The sequence below is a fragment of the Acipenser ruthenus genome, chromosome 18 (assembly GCF_902713425.1).
Source record: "Acipenser ruthenus chromosome 18, fAciRut3.2 maternal haplotype, whole genome shotgun sequence".
NCBI classification, from domain to species: Eukaryota; Metazoa; Chordata; class Actinopteri; order Acipenseriformes; family Acipenseridae; genus Acipenser; species Acipenser ruthenus.
In genome coordinates, this window is record NC_081206.1 from 9,533,633 (window position 1) to 9,549,916 (window position 16,284).

Genomic DNA, 16,284 nt, shown 5'->3' on the forward strand with positions numbered 1-16,284 from the left:
GTAAAATGTTTCAATGAAATCCAGCTGCAGCTTGTCCCAAAAGGTATAGAATCAAGCTCTAAGCAGACAAGAAGGCGCGAGCTAAAACGATCGTCTCCTTGGCTTTATTTTGAGCACAGGTACTATCATATGGGTAAGTTGGATCGGTGTAAATGAGAAGTGCCCTGGATCACTCATTAAAAGTTCTGCTGCAGTCTGTCATTAAATGAAAGGAGTGTTAACTGGTTGGAAGTTGCCTGACACAGAGAGTGCTTTGGTCTTTGTGCTCCTGTCGGTGTGATTAATCAGAGGGGCTAGTTCATCTCATCAGGTTTCAGCAACCCCTACTGGGCAGGTGTGAGTCCATGCGTTGCTTAGCCTAATTTCTAAAAAAAACATATAGATCCTTTTATGCAAGTCACATGTTCTGTTTGCAGCTAGACAACTACTAAGAAATAAGCATTTGCTACAGTGCTTTGGTATGTGTGTGTGTGTGAGTAGATAGATAGATATGGATATTTAGTGACAGGTACTAGATTCTCTTCTCTGTAACGCTGTTCACAGTACGAGCCCTCTTCTCTATAAACGGATGGATGCACTTGTACGATTCCACATTGGCTTCCCACGGCAAGAGGCTGCTTGGTAAACGCGAAGAGAAAGCTTCAGAAATTGTCAAACAAGGTGTAGTTACATCAGGTATTAGTAGGGTTCAGAGTGACGCAAGGTTTTATAGCAACAGTTACAGCAGGCTCTCCTACAATACCTTCTCCCCTGCCACTCTCCAAGAGTCTGATCATCGCCAGACTGCAAGTGGCGATTGTGAAACGGGTAGAAGCAGGGCTTACTGTTTTGAATGAAACCATTGTCTAAGGGTTAGAATGGGCAGACCAGTAAGCTAATGTAAAATACTTATAAGAGCATAAGAAAAGTACCGACTGAGAGGAGGACATTCGGCCAATTAATGCTCATCTGGTCACCCGATAAGCGGCACTCAGCGCTGGTTTAACATGTTACAGGTGTTATACACCAGCGCCAGTAGGCACTGAGAGCTTTTCACCTCCAGCGACAGTGTGTCACTGAAGCTGGCATGCGTATCACGTGATCTGGTTCCTAGAAGCTGATTAATCTCAGGACCTCATCCAGAAGCACCAACAACATGGCTTGGCAGCCCACCCTGTACACCAACCACGCTATCCTGTCTCCACTTCCAAATGTGTCCTCCGGTCCTGGCCTTTGTGCTAGATTTAATGACTGGGGTTGACTGTTCAGTATTTTAAGATCTGTACATTCAGTAAATTTGTATTTATTTTGCAGAATAAGAAACTAAGTCTATTGTATTAATTGGTAGTCTTTCTGTAAAGTAACTTAGTGCTGAAAGAGTTGAGATCGCTGATCCCCAAAAGCTCCAAAGACAGTGGATGTATTGTTTAGCAGCTTCTGCTTTGTCACTCCTCCTCCTCTTCTAGAACTCCTCTGCCCTACAGGCTTTTTGGAAGAGCACTAGAGAGGTCAACGTGACGTCTGTTGCCATTGTGCTTGCGACAAACTATCAGTTCTACCAGTAGAGACAAAAGAATGCACCCATTGAAACAGCCCAGCGCATATATGAACCAACATGCACGAGTAATCTGTTCACTGAGTATAACTAAAGGTTTACACAAACCTCCACACAACCAGTGCTCACGAGTCCCAGGCTGCTGGCGATTGTCACAATGTGTCCGCGGTTCATCTCCTTCAACTGTACGTTTGATTAAACATGTGCTTCTTTTAAACTGCACACAGCATTTATGGAGCATTAACTATAAACCTTGAGGCGTGCAGCAGTTTTTCAAATGTGACAATATACAGTATTATGAGTAGTATGTAGTTCTGCAAACTTCACCTAAACGATACCGGAGCCAGTGACGGATTTGATACCCTCTTCAAAGCTGTAATGAGGGAGGAAGCTTGTGTTGTTGCAGCTAAAAGTACAATGTATACAAAGTGGGCCGCCAACAAGGTCTGGTTTCTGACGAAGCAGAGCGCACAGAACTCTAAACTATGGAATAACGTATCAACATTCAACCAGGGATCACAGTTACGTGTAAAACTGAACATGCTTGTGGCACTCCAGGAACGTTTTTCCAGCCACAACCCCTTATTGACCAGGAGAGTCACGTCTCCCACCTCCAGTTTCACTCGTTCTCCGGTTGTGTACACGTTTGCTCTTTTGCTCACATAGCACGTGTATGCGTGTGCCTTAGCGCCCAGACGCCGGACCAGCTTGGCAGTGTCTTCGTTAGCTTCGCTGTTGAAATCCCATAGCACCAGCTCAGCCCCTCTTGGCAAAATGGAGCGCCAATACAATAGCCTTACAAGTACACCCCGTACCCGGTAAACAGGCAGATCTCGCTGGCTAGTTCGGGTTCGACCCGACAATGACAAAGCTAACACTGTAAGTACCACTATAGTGGCTACAAAGCAATACGGAACTTGCAACGCAACAGATTGTGATACTGTCCTGTTTAGCACTATCGGTGTTTGTACACTATAATGGAACCCAGTGTTCCAATAATAAAACACAATTACAGGCTGTGTATTTACCTGCTCAGCCGGTAATTACATCAATACGCGGTATTCGAATTGAGTGGTTGTGGTTTCGACTACACCGTTAGGACAGGCTTTAATATGATCATTTTATTTTTGCATCATTATTTTATTCAGAAATAAAATTCCGGTAATAATAATGCGGTAACATTAATCTAAGACACATAGAAAATGTACTCTTATCTTGCATTATTTCAACGGTGACACGACTTTTAACAGGATAAGGACCTGTATGTGCAGTTGAGGTGCTAGCTAGTAATACTGTACATAAAAATGTATTTTGTTACAGAAGGCTTGTGATGTAGCAATCATTTTAAACAGACACGAGTCAAAGGCTTTTTTTTTTTCCTGTTGTAATCTAAAAATATATATTTATGTGATAATACCTTATATAAAAGTGTTTAGTATATGTAAAACAAAATGAATTACCCTGTTGATCATTACAGGAACCGCCGGTGAGCTAAGAATTGGGAATTGAAAAAAAATATTTACTGCCATTTTATTGTGCTACCGGAGTACACAAATCCCTTAGAATGTGTACAACAAGTCATTTAGCATAGTCGACTTTACTAGAACTGTGCAATAAAGGGATTGTTTAATGGACCTGTTTTTTTGGACCAGTTTAACCAGCTCCTGAAACGATACGGCCAGCTAAAAACCACCAAACTTACATCACTTATGTTGACGACTGGTGTAGTGGCAGGGCACCAGTATTTGACTAAAATATCCTTTGCTTTGATATGTGTGATAAAAACCGTGTGATACCAATAGTGTTTCATTTGTATATCTTGCTACACATGCTGTTATTTGATATCATTATACATTTCTCTATGTGTTTTCACCCATTACGATAACATGAACATTTAACCAAGTTGTGGTGTTTGATGAAGAGACAGAAAACTTCAACTCCCAGAGCGCAACTCAATTGTTTTGTCGCACTTGCGCAGTAGTTAAGTGCCATGTATTTCTGGAGACAGTACGGTCTGTTGGTCTCCATTTGGTTTTCGCTGCAGCTGAGGTAAGAGCTAACTTGATAAGCAGAAGTAGGATCCTTTGTAATCTTTTATTAACAATTCTCGCAAACTAATAGCAGCAATTAATATAGTTTGGTACCTGCATTTGCCAGCGCGTAATCAAGTAATTGTTTACTTAATCGATATAAGGTTATACTTACCGATAAAATACATCAACTATGGTGGGAATACTTTGGGAATGTTATCTTTTTTAATTTTATTTGTAATTATTTTTGCTTTTTGTATGACTTTGAGCGTGTATTAAATATACTGTATTAAAAGTAATAAGTAAATATTCGTATTTTGCACTCGTTTGTTAGGCTAGTGGTACGGGCCTTGGTTCTGGTGGGACACGTGGCTGGTTACAATGCTCTAATACTAAGTGATTCACTTTGTCCTTGTTGCATCCTGTGTTCATAAGGCATTGTGGTTACATTAGTACCATTGTAATTGCATTTTAAATGAAATATCTGTGCGCACATGGCACACTTATCCTTGTTGCTGGTGTCAATGATGACTGAACTTTTTTCCCCAACAGATCGACAATGTTGACTGTTCGGTACTTTAGCCAAACTTTGTCTGATTCACCAAAAACAATCAAAAGTGTGTGTGTGTGTGTGTGTATATGTGTGTGTGTGTGTAGTTTTAAATGTAATAATATGGTTTCTTGCAGGGGCTGGTTGTGTGAACTCCAGGCCATGGCAACATAAGGCAGCAGGCCTAACTATGTAAGTATATTTGAAACTAGGTTCCTAAGAGCCCTAAGGCAAACCAAGCTTTACTATAATTGAAGCTACCGTAATTTGTTATATGGCCAAGTGTAAGTGCCACCGAAATTATTTATTAAATCCTGTAATAGCCTTCAGGTTCATAATAACCTGTGTAGTCACAATTTTAGACTTTATTGAGAACCTTTGCACAATGACTAGCTGTTTGTTTCTGGTGTCAATGATGACTGAACTTTTTTCCCCAGCAGATCGACAATGTTGACTGTTCGGTACTTTAGCCAAACTTTGTCTGATGCACCAGCAACATAAACAGTATCGGCACAGCTTTAAAACATTGTATATATCTGAAGATGTTTCACTTTGCTGTGTTGCATGGTTCCTAACAGGTTTTATTGTTCTTGTAGGGTGTTTATTGCTGGTGTAATCTGAGATCCACTGCTAAAGGCAGAGTAGACCATGGCTATCTGTTCAAAAGTTGGATAAAGTATTCATGACGTAAGTACATCTGAAACTGGATAATGTTTCAGACTGTGTCTAAATGGAATATGTCTTGTAGCGTTTAAGATTTGATTCTGGTGTCAATGATGACTGAACTTTTTTCCCCAACAGATCGACAGTGTTGACTGTTCGGTACTTTAGCCAAACTTTGTCTGATGCACCAGAAAAAATTAATCTTGTTTGTGTGTAAAGTGTAGTTTCAAATTTAATAGTATTGCTTCTTGCAGGGTGCTGATTGTGTGTGCAATTGTGATGCAGAACACAGCTCCAGGCCGTGGCAAAATGCAGCAGCAGTCCTAACTATGTAAGTATATTTGAAACTAGGTTCCCAAGAGCTGCAAGGCAAACAAAGCTTTACTACAATTAAATGGTATTTGTTATATGCCACCAAAATGTATTTATTAAATCCTGTAATAGCCTTCAGGTTCATAAAGCTGTGTAGCCACAATTTAACTTTACTGTGAACCTTTGCACAATGACTAGCTGTCTGTTGCTGGTGTCAGTGATGACTGAACTTTTTTCCCCAGCAGATCGACAATGTTGACTGTTCGGTACTTTAGCCAAACTGTCTGATGCACCAGCAGCATGGCATTGCAGTGTCTATGTAGTATAGCATTTAAAAACAAAAAATGGTAACTATGTATATAATACTGCTTGCAGGTGTTTCAGTGGAGCAGAGCTGCATGTAAGAAATGCCATGGTAAAGGATCATTGGTGCCTTCAATTTAATATTGGGATACAGCTGAAGTATTAATGATGTAAGTATATTTAAACTGGCTTACATTTCTATACGCTGCAGTGCAGTATAAGAATTGCACATAACTGGCTTTGTTTCTGGTGTCAGTGATGACTGAACTTTTTTCCCCAGCAGATCGACAATGTTGACTGTTCGGTACTTTAGCCAAACTTTGTCTGATGCACCAGAAGCATTTAAAACCTTGTGTGACGTGTAATACTTGTGCATGCTATGATTGCTACTGAAACATCTTTACTTCAGATAGTTAACTGGAACTTCCCTTTCTCATTGGGGTTACTGTAAATATTTTTAAACAAGTACAATACATGTTAAGTCTTTCAGTACAAGTTTTGCAGCAAGTAGTTGCTAGTACAAGTTGTCACTTCTGTTTAAGATTTGTGTGTGATTTAGTTTGTTCCAGTTGTAGATCACTATTCCGTTGCTGGTAAATATGAAACTTTTTTTTTTTTCCTTGTTTCAGGGGAATGCTGGGGCAGATATGAAAACTGAAATGGAGACGGTCTTCAAAAGAAAGTGTGTCAAGCTGCCTGCTTTGTTTTATCGATTGGTCTTGGTGTTTCAACCTGGCTGTCATGCCATTGTTTTGGCTCAGATATGGCTACCAGTATTATACAATAAAGTAATAAGTATACCTTTGCAGCATGTTCTGTTTCTTTTTGACACTGCAAGAACAGAAGTTTAAGAATGAGAAAGGCCATTCTGCCCATCGAGGAGTGTCCCTTGTTGGCACTCCATTTTCCCCTACTGGGGGGAGGGGTGCTAATTTAAAAGCACTGAATGTTCCCAGTGTTGGATCCTACTGCTTCACCTGGTAGGCTATTCCAAAAAAGTGCTTCTGTTCTTAACTAGCTTTGAAACATCAGTAGTGTATTACACGGTAGCATGCTACAGCTGTGCAGGGAAGATATAACAAGTATACACTACTCTATAATGCACAGAGGATTTGGGTCATAGTTTGCCCCCCCCTGCCTTTCAGTTAATTTGCTGGCCTCTTAATGGTGTTCATGTGTATGGTGTAACTGCATTGGAGTGGAACCTGCTACACTACAGCAGGTGCGTCATCTTTGTTGAACTTTGCTTTCTTTTAACAATATGTCCTGTCAAATTGGTTAAAGTTTGTATTTAATTGCAGTGCAAACAAAGCGAGTACATTTTCTTTGAAGGTTACAGAATTACATGAGAATCAAATGCCGTTTTGAACTTAGATTTGCATCAGCTGTGAGTGTAGCTGAACTATAATTAGACAACATTAAAGAAACCACAAATACAACTTAAATATTGCACATGAGAGCAAATATAAAGGAAGTGTTATATAATGTAATTTTTTTTTTTATAGATGCAATTATAAAACCTACCCCTCATTGTCATCACAATTTCAATAGTTCCCAAAGGCTGGATCACACCAAAGGCAAGCCCAGGTGTGTTTAGAGCATTCCATTGTGTAAGAGTTGATCTGCTTAAGGCCCGGTAGTCTAATAGTGAGGAATTATTTAACGCGACACCCTAAACATTTTCATGAAACAATAAATATATTAAGGAAAACTTCCCAGAGTGCACATCTGCCTCTAATTGGAACTGTGAAAGCCTGCTTTAAAGCAGTCCAAGCATAGCAAGGGAATGGGCAGTGCCAGACCAATCTCTGCACACAGCTTTGTTTGGAAAGCTGCTGAGGAATGTGCATTGTTTGTCTAAAATGTCTAGTAGTTTTTGACACTGTTACTATGCCTTGATCTGGATTGAGTTTGTAATGTGACTTGCGTTCCTTACAGGATTGGGAATTGAAAATGTGGTGTGTACTGTTAAAGGGGCACTTTGTTTCATGACTGTTCGCAGCTAGCTTGCTATTAATAATGTAAAAAATCCTTTGTAACGTAGCTCTCTGACACTGCAAAACGACAAAAAGAAACTCTTTTTAAAAACATTAAGCTAAAAACAAAACGATTGATAAAATGGTGGCGTCTGTATCCGACTGACCAATTCATTACACAAGGTACATTTCAATTCTTTTACAGATGTGCTCAAATTTGTTGGTACCCCTCCACAAAAAATGAAGAATGCACACTTTTCTCTGAAATAACTTGAAACTGACAAAAGTAATTGGCATCCACCATTGTTTATTACATATTTAATAGAAATCAGACATTGCTTTTGATTTTTTATTCAACATAATATTGTAAATAATAAAACAAATGAAAATGGCATGGACAAAAATGATGGGACCGCTAACCTAATATTTTGTTGCACAACCTTTAGAGGCAATCACTGCAATCAAATGTTTTCTGTAGCTCTCAATGAGACTTCTGCACCTGTTAACAGGTGGTTTGGCCCACTCTTCCTGAGCAAACTGCTCCAGCTGTCTCAGGTTTGATGGGTGCCTTCTCCAGACTGCAAGTTTCAGCTCTTTCCATAGATGTTCGATAGGATTCAGATCAGGACTCATAGAAGGCCACTTCAGAATAGTCCAATGTTTTGTTTTTATTCATTCTTGGGTGCTTTTAGCTGTGTGTTTTGGGTCATTATCCTGTTGGAGGACCCATGACCTGCGACTGAGACAGAGCTTTCTGACACTGGGCAGTATGTTTCGCTCCAGAATGCCTTGATAGTCTTGAGATTTCATTGTGCCCTGCACAGATTCAAGGCACCCTGTGCCAGGCGTAGCAAAGCAGCCCCAAAACATAACCAAGCCTCCTCCATGTTTCACTGTAGGTATGGTGTTCTTTTCTTTGAAAGCTTCATTTTTTCGTCTGTGAACATAGAGCTGATGTGACTTGCCAAAAAGCTCCAGTTTTGACTCATCTGTCCAAAGGACATTCTCCCAGAAGGATTGTGGCTTGTCAATATGCATTTTAGCAAATTCCAGTCTGGCTTTTTTATGTTTTTCTTTCAAAAGTGGAGTCTTCCTTGGGTCTTCTTCCATGGAGCCCACTTTCGCTCAAAAAGCGACGGATGGTGTGATCAGAAACTGACGTACCTTCACCTTGGAGTTCAGCTTGTACCTCTTTGGCAGTTATCCTTGGTTCTTTTTCTACCATTCGCACTATCCTTCTTTTCAATCTGGGGTCGATTTTCCTCTTGCGGACGCGCCCAGGGAGGTTGGCTACAGTTCCATGGACCTTAAACTTCTTAATAATATTTGCAACTGTTGTCACAGGAACATCAAGCTGCTTGGAGATGGTCTTGTAGCCTTTACCTTTACCATGCTTGTCTATTATTTTCTTTCTGATCTCCTCAGACAACTCTCTCCTTTGCTTTCTCTGGTCCATGTTCAGTGTGGTGCACACAATGATACCAAACAGCACAGTGACTACTTTTCTCCATTTAAATAGGCTGAATGACTGATTGCAAGATTGGAGACATGTGTGATACTAATTAAAGAAACAAATTAGTTTGAAATATCACTATAATCCAGTTATTTATTATCTTTTCTAAGGGGTACCAACAAATGTGTCCAGGCCATTTTAGAATATCTTTATAGAATAAGCAATAATTCATCTCTTTTCACAGCTTCTTTGCTTTATTCTATGACATACCAAAGGCATGCAAGTATACATGATAAAATAGCTTTCAATTTCATCACTTTTCAGGAGGAATGAAGCATTATTTCAATAAGCTGTAAGGGTACCAACAAATTTGAGCACGTCTGTATTACTTAGTATTCAGTAATGTGTTTGCGTGTTATTGGCTGCTTTGCTAGAAACTGCGGTTAGTGATGAGAACACAAACCAGCTAACTAGCAAACCTACTTAAAAATGGGTTAATAACCAAGGGCAATAATATTTAGTTATACAGGCTTCATTTTTTAATTGTTTACCCTGCCAGAACTCCGTAAGCCAGATTTATCTTTACAGCTCTGTGCAGTTTGCAGTTTTATTGTTTGACAGGATAATAAAACTTACATTTATTTGTGAATCAAAGGGTTGAAGGTTGTATATTGCTGTCCACAATTCCACACCTGTACAGTAGGAATGCAAACTGTAGGGGGCGCTGAATGCACATAGTACTGGAGAATATTGGCTAGCAAGCCAAGGAATACTCATCCTTTTTATCATGCTGGTGAATGAGATGTTAGGCCCTATTCACTGAGCTTTAACTTGTTATTTGGGTTTTGAAGCAAAGGCAAATAAATTAAACTGGCAAGGAACAACTTAATTGAAGTCAGGAGCATTGCAATTGTTCTGAACTAGTTCTATGCGGCGTTACTCACAACATTGTAACTGCCTTTGTGCTAATATTACAGTACAGTGTTCCACATTATTTATGGCAGTCAGTTTGGGTCTTTTGTAATAGAATCACACCAGCAATAAAGTGGTGTTGTAATGTGAACCAAAGCTTTTGAAGCGCAACGTATCAATAGACAAACAAGCCCACTGTCACACCTTCACTGTGTCGCTTTCAAACCCTTTCCTGGAGCTGGGATAATACAAGCCCACTGTTACAGCTTCACCGTGTCGCTTTCAAACCCTTTCCTGGAGCTGTGATAATACAAGCCCACTGTCACAGCTTCACCGTGTCACTTTCAAACCCTTTCCTGGAGCTGTGATAATACAAGCCCACTGTTACAGCTTCACTGTGTTGCTTTCAAACCCTTTCCTGGAGCTGTGATAATACAAGCCCACTGTCACAGCTTCACCGTGTGCTTTCAAACCCTTTCCTGGAGCTGTGATAATACAAGCCCACTGTTACAGCTTCACTGTGTTGCTTTCAAACCCTTTCCTGGAGCTGTGATAATACAGGGACATGTTTGGATACCATGGATTTCAGTTTTTGAGTTTACAGTTATAAAGACTGGGTATTTCATGCACGACAATATAGAGTTATTTTTACATCCCGTTTGACTGTTTTTAAACACAACAGTTGGCAATTCATCTTGCTGTGCCTAATGATGTTAATGTCCTCACATGCCAATTGTTTCTGTGTAAGGGGAAATGGTAACACAAGTGATGCTACAGTGGTATGAGGCAACATTTTATGAATCAATACGCACTGGAAGTCCATTGCAGTAACCTTTACTACATCGTTATCTATAGTCATTTTACTTGTAGCTCAGATAATCACCTTCTCCCTTTTTACTTTGACACAGCAAAGAATAGAGCTTGCGGCTCCAAAAGCCATTTCTCTTCAACATTTCGAAGCAAGAATGTTTACTACTTGCGGACACAAAGAGAACATTGTCCAAAAATCCTGAGAGTTGAATGAAACAATTTGACCAATTTGTTCGGTCAACAGCACTTGTTGCCATGGGAACAGACTGTACTCCTGGCACAGTGACAGAACTGTCAAACATTCCTGCAAGGAGATTGGCTGCCGAGCTGCCTATCTGATAAACAGGCTTACTAAGTGTTACCATAAAAGGGTATCTATTGGACAACGGCTTATGCCAGTCGGTTTTGCATTATTGTTTTCTGCCATGTTACATGACAACACTAATCTTGCCATTCTCCTGTTGTATTAGATATTACATAACTAATACCCAGGCTGCTTAGAAAGGCAGGGACTGTGCAGTGTCAGACCCAATGCATTTATTCCAGTCATGTTTATCATGCTTTGGGGTCAAGATTAATATGAATTTATTGAATATGGCAACACCTGACATAACACTGTCAATAGTGGGGTTTAGCTACAATATACATCCAGCAGGGCACTGATTGAGAATGTAGTAACATCTGGAATGGATCTGCTAGCATCATAATGCTGAACTGTTACAAGGAGAGCGATGGTCAGCTTCACATTATTACTACAAATGATCCCAGGTAAAAGAAGCACAAGGAATGATTACCAATAAACATACGAAGTTAATGGATTTTAACATTTGTGTCTGTTTCTTAAAGCATTGTTACTCTCAATTGCAATCCTAAAACTGTAGTCCAATGTCAAGCTACCAGACTCATGGTCAGCAGCCTAGATAACTGACCCACATTCAGGACACACTGCAGACTCTCACTCAAGCACCTTGCTTTGCCTGCTAAAAAAGCACAGCACTTCCAGTTATAAACGTTTGAAACCTGCAAAACCCAAATTAACATAACAATTATGTATAATACCATGAAAGCCCTTTGCAATGTATACACATGGAAGCCCTTTGCATTGCATACACTGTAGGACTAATATTCCCATATTAACAATCAATCCAAGCTGTAGCCCATATTTTATCCATTTACTACTAGACAGAACAACTGTAGCCCTTCCCATTCATTTTGCATTTATTTTCCAGTCTCAGAATATGTCTGGTTATTTTTCCAATGAGATGTTATGGATTGACTCTCTGGTTATATACAGAACCATTTTCACACTTTCCGTTTTCTATATAAAAAAAAAATATCATTACAGAGATTATTTGGCAGTGCGTTGAATTCTGTCTAAAATCATTTCCCACATATGTTTTACTGACAGAAAAATGACCTTAAGTCTCCTGTTGACTTTCCTTTCATTGTTTATTAGCATATTCAAACAATACCCACAGTGCTTGTTCTTTTCTTTCTCAAATGTTTTCACTGCTGTTTTGTACTGACGAATACACAAGAGAGATTGTTTCCCATGTGGATCTTCACCAGCGAGGTATGACAATGCTTTTTTATTGAAAGAAACCTGCTTTGCTGTTGTGGGAAGCATTTTGATCTAATGGATTGCTGTAGTTCGAAAGTGGACTGTAGTTGTGACTGACAAAGTAATTAGGGTATATGACCAGGTCTAATCCCAAAGGTGATGGCTACAGAAACTTACCAAGGAAAGACTCCACTCTGCAGACAGCTTGTATAAACACTTCCATCTTAATACTGATAAACAAATCTTTTAGAACAAGTATGAGCGGGCCTTTGCCTCGTAACACACCCCTGAAACGGACCCTGGCACTATATACTTTCATTTGTTGTCCTTCAGCACCTCTTAGGCATCTAAAACTGGGGGATACCGGGCGTTCTGAAGCCAAAGGGGGCGATACCGGGCGTTTTGAAGCCAAAGGGTGCGATACCAGGCGTTCTGAAGCCAAAGGGGGTGATACCGGGCGTTCTGAAGCCAAAGGGGGCGATACCGGGCGTTCTGAAGCAAAAGGGGGGGCGTTGTGTTTCCTTCTTATTTAAAATTTTAAGGAAACTTTTAATTCACACAATGTGCCAGTGACTCAGTAATGTGTGTTGCTACGCATGTCACTGCCAGTTGTGCTATCCGGTTTGTCATGCAAATTCAATATGGTCCAATCAGAACGAAGCAGCCGTTCCATTTATGCCTGTTGCCATGGTACATGTCTAAATTTCAGTTTATTCTTATTGTTATCCACACAATGACGCAAGCAGAGATTATACCAGTGACCGGGGTTTAATCATTTCTTCGTTTTATGAATTATTTCTCTGTAATTCTCAGAACTAGTGGAATTAAATGTAATTAATAATTGATGCTAATTAAACGACACTGTTAATCGGCAATAATTCTTAATCTTTGTTCTTTTCTGTGGCAAGGGGTTGATGACTAAACTCCGCTGATCCTTGGGGGACGCTGTTACAAAAAAGGTTGAGAAACTTTTCATCTACAGTGTTGTGTTTAAAATATCATGCACTTCACAATATGTCATAGGAAATAGTAAAAGATATTCAAATAACAGGATGCTGTGAAAATCTGCCTCGTCTTATAATGAGTTAATAGTGTTTCAAAATGTAGTTCATACAGTACACCTATACAATTGCATGTGCTGAACCATTGCCATGAGGAGCTGCTACATCACTCGCTGGCTGGGGCAGTGTTTGCAGTGTGATACGCACACACCAGACAGTGCAGAGCAGGGCGTGAACAGATTGTTTAGCTTGAAAGGCCTGGGAATCTTTTGAAAGAGGGGGTCTTACAGCACTCAGTCCATCACCCACCCCCCATTGTAACTGCTGCATGAATGCCAGTGCCTCTAATCAAATTACTCCACTCTTTTCACTTGCTTGGGTAGAACCAGGGAGGCAGGCATGCAGTCTAAAACAACAAGCGTTATAACTGAAAGCACAGCTGCTGTCTTGCCTTCGCATATCCCTGTGGAGAGTACAGCTACCTATATCTAGTGAACATCTTGTCCAATAAAGCTCAATTCGGTAAGGTTTATGTATCAGAAAAACATTTACCATCGCAACACAAGGGCAGCAAATCAAATCGCATGTAATCATTTACATTTAAATATTCTAAACACATTTTTAAAAAGTGCTTCTGAATTTCTGTATGCTTTTGGTGGAGATGCCTAGTCATTAGGTTCTATACAAACGGCTGCTTCACACATGTATGTATTTATGGGACACTTGAGTCAGGCAAGACGCTGAAGAATAGTGTCCACTAACTTTAATTCAGAGGTCAATCTAGCCTAAGTGGACACATATTTAATAGAAACTCACAGCTGTAACACAATCCCAATGGTGCATCCTACAGTACAAATATGCACATTCAACTGTATTTAATCTGTGGAAGGCACACCAAAATAACTGTATGTGCCAGATCATTTCATTGTGATTCAAATGTTTCTGGATATATGTTTCGGACGGACCACTGGAGTGATCCTAACCTACAGCACAGGAAATGAATAGACAGCAGGAAGCTGCAGCAACTTTTACAATTCTAGACTCTAGAGTGTTGCATGTGAAATATCTGCAAATCTTGAATCAAAGCACTGGTATAAGAAAAACAAACGTTTTAAACAAAAATAAATGTAGTGGAGTGTGATAATGTTGCTAGCAGAAAATGAAAAAGCTTTGGTTCTTTGGACGAGGCAGCTGCAGCTTAGTTTTTTCTGTCTAAACTGCATAAATAAATAGCTGTTTTAGCCAGGCACCTGAAAGCTGAACTCCCGATCAGTTTGAGGGGGGGGTGACAGGACTGTAGGTGGCCTCTAACTGTTACACAACAAAATGATTTATTAATGCTAATAATTAACATGTAAGGGGGAAGGGAGTCTGAATCGCTAGCCCCGAGTGTATTTTTTTCTCACAATGCAACAGCATCCATGATCTGTAAAGTGATCAGATCTTAATACTGACACTATAAAATGTATAAACATGATTTTTTGACAACCTAATACATATATATAATAAGTAATAAGTGGATCTATAAATCATCTCAGTGTGCAAACCCCAGCCTATTAATACAGAGCTAAAGAGTGGAGGGTTTTAAATCAACCAGTGCTTTAATCCATTCAAACCACACTATGTGCTTTTTTTAACTATCTGGGTCCATGTTGCAGTGAATATAGTTTAAAAATCAATAATACAAATATGAAAAATAATGTATTCAAATTCCGGGGGTGTTTAAAGTGGTGAACACACTGTCAAAAATGTAAAAAGCCACCTTCTAATGAATTTACAAAGATGTGTCAGTGTGCGCAGACAAGGCGGGCTGGCTTCGCTTTATTTAGCATGTAGGAGGAAGTTTAAAATGAGTTTGTTTGCTTTAATGACTGGATGGGATACTCAACAACTAATGTCACGGTAAGGTAAGGTTAGTCAAATACAACAGGGTGGATGTATTAATAGAATGGAGGTTTCCACTTTATTTGCCAATGACTTCCATGTAGATTTAGAGGAAAGGTAGGATTTTGTTTGGTCGAGAACTAGAAACTTCAATCAATGTTGAACCACAGCAGTTTCAGGTAATGACTGACTTGGCGTTCGAATGGCAGACAAAGGCAGTTCTTTTTCAAGCCTTGTTCAACTAAGAAATTTAGAAGAAATGAAATATGTTCAGCAAGCAACGAGAACGCAAATACATGCAATACAGAGGAGACAGCAACCTAGTGGGGCTGTGGAGCTATTGTAATGATATTAACTCTGCATTAACCCTGCTGGTGTTTCAGTCCCAGGTCAGAATTATTAATAACCAATCAATAAACGTTCAGCAAAATAAGGTGCACGAACAATCTGGATTATTAATTCTAATAGGATGTCAGGATTTGGATCTGCCGCTGTTTATTAAAATAGGGTTAGCTATGCATATAAACGCATTTTACAGTGCAGCAGGTGTTGTCCAGATGTTAACTCTTAGGTGACCCCACTCTTCCATACGGTGAGAATCAGGCTTTCAGAGTACATCTGGGCAGCAGCTGACATGTGGCCTGTTTAATGTTAAGCACTAATATTATTAAATAGCAAGGGTGCTGTACAGAGGGGCAATGAAACGATGCTGCATTGGTACAACAGTACAGCATTGGACACAGCAATGGGATCACAATGGTACACCCCAATACACACTGGCTGGTAATCCATACCACCACAGTAGTACCAGACAGTGCTACTGTATCAGTGCTACTGTGCAATACTGGTTACAAATCCATTGTGTTGCCACTGCTATCCCTTATAAAAGTTTACAATGGTAAAAGCATAGCAAAGTGTATTCCAACATGGTGAAAGCATGGTAAAGCCCAGAGAGAAAGGGTAACGCACGTTAAAACATGGTAAATGCATATGAAATTAGCTAAAGGGGTTGATGGTTTGACTAGGTTTCAGGGTGATATTTTTATGGTGTCCAGTTGTTTTCTTTAGATACATTTAGACCCCAAACCTGACGTAACCTGAAGTAATCTAAGGCAGACGTAAAAAGATAATGCCTTGCCCCACTATCATGCTGCATTTGATTTTGCAGTGGGGTTGTTGTCTCTCTCAGAAGCCTGTGTTTACTCTGTTTTGTAAAGTAAAGAAGTGTGTCCTTACAGCTGATACAGGCAATCCCTGATATTTCTAGGAGCTTTCTCTGTCATCACTGCAGCCCT

The 16,284-nt window shown here is 39.8% G+C and overlaps 1 long non-coding RNA gene and 5 other non-coding genes across 7 annotated transcripts; all 6 read left to right on the forward strand.

Moving 5' to 3' along the window:
• The first annotated feature begins 3,524 nt into the window (after window positions 1-3,524).
• On the forward strand, window positions 3,525-6,197 carry LOC117963835 (uncharacterized). 2 transcript variants are annotated; one of them, XR_009307655.1, is made up of 6 exons: window positions 3,525-3,583; window positions 4,252-4,306; window positions 4,711-4,801; window positions 5,032-5,108; window positions 5,465-5,562; window positions 6,022-6,197. It is a non-coding gene; the product is annotated as an uncharacterized LOC117963835 (long non-coding RNA). The 2 variants fall into 2 exon arrangements; XR_009307656.1 differs by lacking the exon at window positions 3,525-3,583 and adding an exon at window positions 3,614-3,702.
• Window positions 4,079-4,170, forward strand: LOC117425513 (small nucleolar SNORD12/SNORD106). The gene has a single exon (XR_004548010.1). It is a non-coding gene; the product is annotated as a small nucleolar SNORD12/SNORD106 (small nucleolar RNA).
• On the forward strand, window positions 4,517-4,608 carry LOC117434676 (small nucleolar SNORD12/SNORD106). Its single transcript, XR_004549091.2, has one exon. It is a non-coding gene; the product is annotated as a small nucleolar SNORD12/SNORD106 (small nucleolar RNA).
• Window positions 4,878-4,969, forward strand: LOC117425481 (small nucleolar SNORD12/SNORD106). Its single transcript, XR_004548005.2, has one exon. It is a non-coding gene; the product is annotated as a small nucleolar SNORD12/SNORD106 (small nucleolar RNA).
• LOC117434645 (small nucleolar SNORD12/SNORD106) lies at window positions 5,297-5,386 on the forward strand. The gene has a single exon (XR_004549086.2). It is a non-coding gene; the product is annotated as a small nucleolar SNORD12/SNORD106 (small nucleolar RNA).
• LOC117964540 (small nucleolar SNORD12/SNORD106) lies at window positions 5,638-5,729 on the forward strand. Its single transcript, XR_004661110.2, has one exon. It is a non-coding gene; the product is annotated as a small nucleolar SNORD12/SNORD106 (small nucleolar RNA).
• Window positions 6,198-16,284: the final 10,087 nt, after the last annotated feature.